This window comes from Mesoplodon bidens (assembly GCF_964165515.1).
Source record: "Mesoplodon bidens genome assembly, chromosome: 8".
Taxonomy (NCBI): Eukaryota; Metazoa; Chordata; class Mammalia; order Artiodactyla; family Ziphiidae; genus Mesoplodon; species Mesoplodon bidens.
Genome location: NC_138165.1, coordinates 84,061,928 through 84,067,448, shown reverse-complemented (window position 1 = coordinate 84,067,448; position 5,521 = coordinate 84,061,928). Strand labels below are relative to the sequence as shown.

General features: G+C 54.0%; 1 pseudogene across 1 annotated transcript; it reads right to left on the bottom strand.

Moving 5' to 3' along the window:
* Positions 1-513: 513 nt before the first annotated feature.
* LOC308621962 (histone lysine demethylase PHF8-like) lies at positions 514-5,222 on the bottom strand (annotated as a pseudogene). Its single transcript has 2 exons — positions 2,152-5,222; positions 514-1,175 (listed from the first exon to the last, which is right to left on the bottom strand). The product of its transcript is annotated as a histone lysine demethylase PHF8-like (transcript).
* Positions 5,223-5,521: the final 299 nt, after the last annotated feature.

The window sequence follows — 5,521 nt, the reverse complement described above, 5'->3', positions numbered from 1 at the left end:
GAACCTGAAACATTAAAAAAAAAAAAAAAAAAAAAAAAGAAAGAAACGGCACACTAGCCTCTTTGGAAAAGCGTAAATCTGAGGGTAAACTTGCTTTTCATTTAAAACACAAAACAACAAACAGCCAGCTCTGAGAGCCCAACTAAATTAATCAGAAACCCAGTCAAATGGAGGTTGGGTTTCAGCTCCACAAAACTTTTAATGAAGAAACAGAAGGGAAAGAGGCCTGGAACCAGGGGGGATATGCTAGCAATTAGCTGCCTTTGAAAGATCAAGGGGAGGGGGGTGTTAATGGGCAGAAGGGCTGGGGTCCTGGTCTTGGTTACAGCAGTCAGGGCCTAGTCAGGCAGTTGCCTACACAGGGACACAGGCTGCCCTCCTTCCCTCCCCTCACTACCCTCTGTTGCTTTGAAATCCCCAAGAAAAGCAAAGCTGGGCAGAAACAGAGGGGAGGGGAGTGGGAACCTCACGTGCTAAGGGGGAGGTAGCCAGGCTTTTTGCCTTTGGTGTGTATAGATGGAGGACTGCTCGGCCCCTGGGGCCCCCAAGATAGGAAAAGGATATGGGGCTAAGGGACCCCTGATTCCAAGGAAGGAGAGTAAATGTCGGGCTGTGGAGAAAAGAAAGACAAACTGGAGACACGAAGACGACCAGGGAAGCCTCACATATTCCCTGTGGCCTGCACGGTAGCTGTTAAGTTCCCCAGAAGCACTGGGAAAACTGAGGTGAAGTTAAAGTGGGGGGTAGAAGACAATGAAGCCCTCCACTTGGGCAGTGCCGAGATGGACAGAGGGAGACGTTCTCCATCCAGTCCAGGTCACCAGGGAGGCAAGACAGGTGGAGGTGGAGGGAGCTGGGGGAGGGGGAGGGAGGGGGTGGGCACTCTCTGGACAACAGAAACACTCACAAAGGGAAGAGGGGGTGGGAGGTTCAGATGATCTGCTCCTTTACAGGTGGGCATCTCCGCTCCTAGGCTCGGGCTCCCCCCACATCAGCACTCTGCTTGAGCGTCCACCTGACATCTGGGAGTGTAAAGGTCCAGGAGTGAAGATGTGAGTTCTGAAGTCTTCTTCAGACCAAGACCTCAAGGTGGGGAGAGAAGCAGGGAGGCTCCTGATGGAGAACCTGGGGTGAGCTGTCCTGCCACATCCTCTCCAGAAGGTCCAGGCTGTGCTCTGTGGTACGGGTGAAGGGATCAGGCCGTAGAGCAAGGGCTATCTGCTTCAGTGGCAGATGCTTTCAAGGCGTTTGGGAGATGGTCTTTGCCTCCTGGAGCCCAGCCAAAGCTATGTGGATAATGTTCTGTAGCACCTCAAACTCTAGGCAAATCCCTGGAGCTCACCCTGGGAGAGGTGGCTTCATCTGTAGCCACCCAAAAGTTCTTTCCTCCAATGGGCTACAAAGTCTCGGTCAAAGTCTTGGGTGTTGGTCCTCTCCCCACCTTGAGAAGTGACAGGAATCTCTCTCCTTCCCAAGGATGAATGAAGTCAGCCCATGGCCTTTCTAGGCCACTCTGGAAATGGCCCACGGTGGGGCAGTACGAAGACTCTGGGCCCTCCTCTTTATTTCCATGAAGCATTTGGCAAGAGGCGGCAGAGGCCAGAGGCTTCTCCCAGGAACGAGTCTTGAGTGGGACACATCCATTGGGCTAAGAGGAGGCAGGAGAATGGGCAGAGGTGGGCAGGCTTCTGGAGACAGGGCTGGAGCCGCAGAAAGTGTTCAGCACTGGGCCTCCCACTTCATGACCAGGGAAATACCGAGGGGCCCAGGCTCTCCTCATGCCTCTCCTCATCCTGCTTTCCAGCTTTAAGTGGGGATGACAGTAAAGGGCAGACAAAGCTGGTGAAAGGGAAATGGATTGGGGCAGCAGAAAAGAGGGCTCTAGTCAGCTGGAAACCTCTCCCATTTACTGGCTACTCAGAGATATGGAAAAGGAAGGCAGGATGCTCCAGTGGAAGCAGGGAAGGGAGTTGAGGGAGTAGGTGAAGGGGCCCGTGGGAGAGTCCATGCCTTTGGTCAGTTCCAAGAAAGCAGGACAATGCGCCTCAGCACCTTGTCCGGGGCAGGTAGGATCCAGGAGTGCCCTGAGAATTGACAACGGAGAAGGCAATGGGGGTGAAGGGGTGAGGGGCAGGACACAAAGGGGATCACAGAAGCACTTTGCCATTTCTGTGGATTTTCAGGATACGGCCGAGTCTCTGCTTTGCTGTAGCCAGGCCCTTTTTGGGACGCTTTCCTGGTCCTGCTTGATTGCTCTGGGAGCCAACTGAAGGGCGCCGCTGGGCCAAGAAGACACCAGGGGCCATGGGTGTGGTGCTGCGGTTTGCCTGGGCCATGCCAAAGGCATTGGGACGAGCAGTACACTCATGGTCAGCAAGACTTCCTGAGAGGGCCTCTTGTTTAGGCTCAGGCGGAGGCAGGGGCGAGGAGGAGGTGAGAAGCTGGGGTGTAGTGGCCAGAGTTGGGGCTGGTACTGCCACGCTGAGATTAGGCTCTTGAGGGCGAGGCTGTTCTACCTCCTTCAACAAAGGCTTCTTCTTGATATATTTCTTCTTTGGGGCCTTCTGTAGCTCCTGCGGGGCCAACTTTGCAGCTGCTGCAGCCAAGCCTGTCTCAATGGAAGCTACCCGGGTGCCCTCACGCACAGGACAGTCCTGCTTTGGTAGAGTTGGGGTCACACGGGCTTTAGGACTCCATGGAGCATCATCTGAATTCTTCTTTTTCTTGGGTCGAGATTTCAAAGCAGGGTCATCATCGTCAGACTCCAGGGAAGGGTAAATATACTCTGCATCCTTGAAGCATGCTCCCAAGCTGTCCTGTTCATCGAGACTGGCGTTCTCCTCCTCCTCCTGGCTCTCGGTTCCCCAGTATGATGGCCGCTTGATGGGCCACTTCCCTGGGATGCGCTGGGAAGCAGGACTGCTAGATGCTGTGCCCAGCCCACTGCTGGAACTCCCACTGCTTCGGTCCTGCCCCCCAGTCCACCAGGCCTGCAGGCTGGAGGTAGCTGGCGAGGATGATGAGGACTGCGGGTTGGCCATGCACAGCATGCCCTGGATGGCCTCCTGAGTGCTGGGAGAGGCAGGGGCCTCGGTGAGGGCAGCATAGTCAGGTCCCCCCACCTGCCTGCTGGCCTTGAGCAGATCAAGAGTTCCACCAGCTCCACTCCCATTTCCAAGCTTGCCTTCGACCCCTTCTACCATGTCCTCATCTGCTGTATAGTCCTCCTCAATGTCAAACTCAACTTCTCCTGGTTCACGAACTCGGTTGGGGTCAGAGCAAGGCTTCGCACGGGGCAACTTTCGGGGAAATTTTGGTCTTATTATCAGAGTCGCCTTCTCCTTTCCCAGTCTCTCATCAGTCTGCAGTTCATCATCTGAATCCAAGTCAAATTCATCCTCCATCACCTGTTCTGCCACCAGCCTAGCCTTGTCTACCTTCTTTGCAATCTTGGCTCGCCGAGACTTGGATAAGCTCTTTACCCTCTTGGCACTGCCATTAGACGTCAACAGGGCCAGCCGGACCTCATTCCCATCAAGGTCCAAGTCTGGCGAGTCATCATCTGAGTCATTCAAGCAGGTACCAGTGATGTTGAACTTTGCTTTCTGGGAACAGCCTGTCTTCAGTGCCTGATGACTGTATGTGTCCATGGGATTATAGCTCAATTGGCCAGCAGGCCCCAAGGCTGAGCTCTCCTTGCCCTTTCGCTCTGCCTTCTTGAAGAATTCCTTGGGCTTCAGGCCTTTCTTCTTTGAACCACTTTTGGAGGGCAGTGACAGCCTGGACATGGATACTGAAGTGGAATGGGCTGGCCTGGTTAAGGGAATGGAGCCGGCTGGGAAGATCCTCTGCAGCCCAAAGATATTGCTTGTCTTCCCAACGTTCTGTCGGAAGATATCTTCCACCAGGCGAATCTCCCTAGCCAGATCTTTAATGAGCCGTACGGTCCTCACTGTCTCCGGGATCTCATCCTCGTGGTCTGGCAGAGCTTCTTTCCTTGTCCAGGCTCTAAAGGCCAAGTTCAGGGCTTTACCACCATGGACCAGGTAGGAGGCAGGGTGTCTCCTGTTTTCTCGCAAACCTCGAAACACGTCCAGGATATGCCTTCCCACATACCAACAGATGGTCTCAAAGTTGGGGAACTTGAAGAGGTCTTCTGTGCTCAACCGCTTCTCAATCTCATAGACTTTGAGCTGCATTTCAATGTTAAGGCTGTGTAAGAAGTTCCCTCCAAAGACAAGGCAGTCCACGGGGGTCAGCACAGCATGGATCCATCCTGCAGGAATGAAAAGTGTCTGTCCTTGCTTCACAGAACACTTGTAGCACTTGTCCACCTGGTCCCCAAAGAACATCTCATTCTGGTTAGAGGAGCTGCTCCAGCACTCAAAGAGAGTCAGGTTGGCATTTGTTGGGCGGATCAGGTAGAAGATCTTCTCACCCTTGAGCACATGGTACCAGACCGAGCTGCCACCAAGGTCAATGTGAAAGTCGGTATAGCTATCCTGCACGCTCATGAGGCAGTACTTCTGCACATTGGGCCTCTCAAAGATACACTCCTCTGGCCACAAGTTCTCCACCCATGAGAGCTTCCGAACAATCTTGGGTGTCTCCACAAGGTTAGAAAGCCTGGTATCAGAGAATTCCAAACTAATGACATTGAGGACTTTCTCCCTCTTCCCGCTATAATAATATTTCACAAAATCACCAAGCTTCATCTTGCAGTCGGCCTGGCGGGTCACATCAATCACATCAATCTCTTTGTCAGAACCAACATAGTGTTCCACATCCCTCACAGTGAATGATGGTGAGGGCAGCGTCATCCCCAACCCATCCTTCTTCAAGACCAGGATGGGCACACTGAAGCTATTCTCTTCCAGGAATTCCACGCTCAGCTGACTTCCAGTGGGCTTCAGAATCACTTCATCTGAGCTGTCAAAGGTCCTACTCCGAAGCTCTCCAATGAACGCAGGGCTTCCCGTCTTCACTGGCTTCCCCTTGTGTGTATCATGGCCTTTTGAAGATACACAGCGTTTTTTCATGATGGAGGGCCCATGTAAGACCTCACAATTGGGGCAGTGGTAGAGGTCAATGTCATCAGCCTTCTCCTCTTCAACACCAACACAACTGCCATGAAACCAGTCCTGGCACATGTCACACTGGATCATGAAGCGGGTGACATCGTAAGGAAGCCGACAGAGGCAATACACCGGTCCCGAGGCCATCTTCGCCTGGCCTTGGAGCGTCCTGCGGTGGGCCAGGTTCTCAGCGCCAAAGGGAGCGGGAGGCGGCAGCAAGAATCTCTTCACGCCTCTCAAACTGACAGGAACCTCCTCACGCCCCAAACCTGACAAGAACGTATTCGGTCCGGAGCCCTACAGGGACCTCCTCATCCGCAAAGGCGCAGGGATTCCTCACGCCCGCGGAGCTCAGTCCCGCCAAAGCGCCGGCGGCCGGGCTCGCTCCGGAGCTGCTCAGCGCCTCGCTCAGCGAAGGTTCGGCGACGCGCACCGAATTCTGGGAT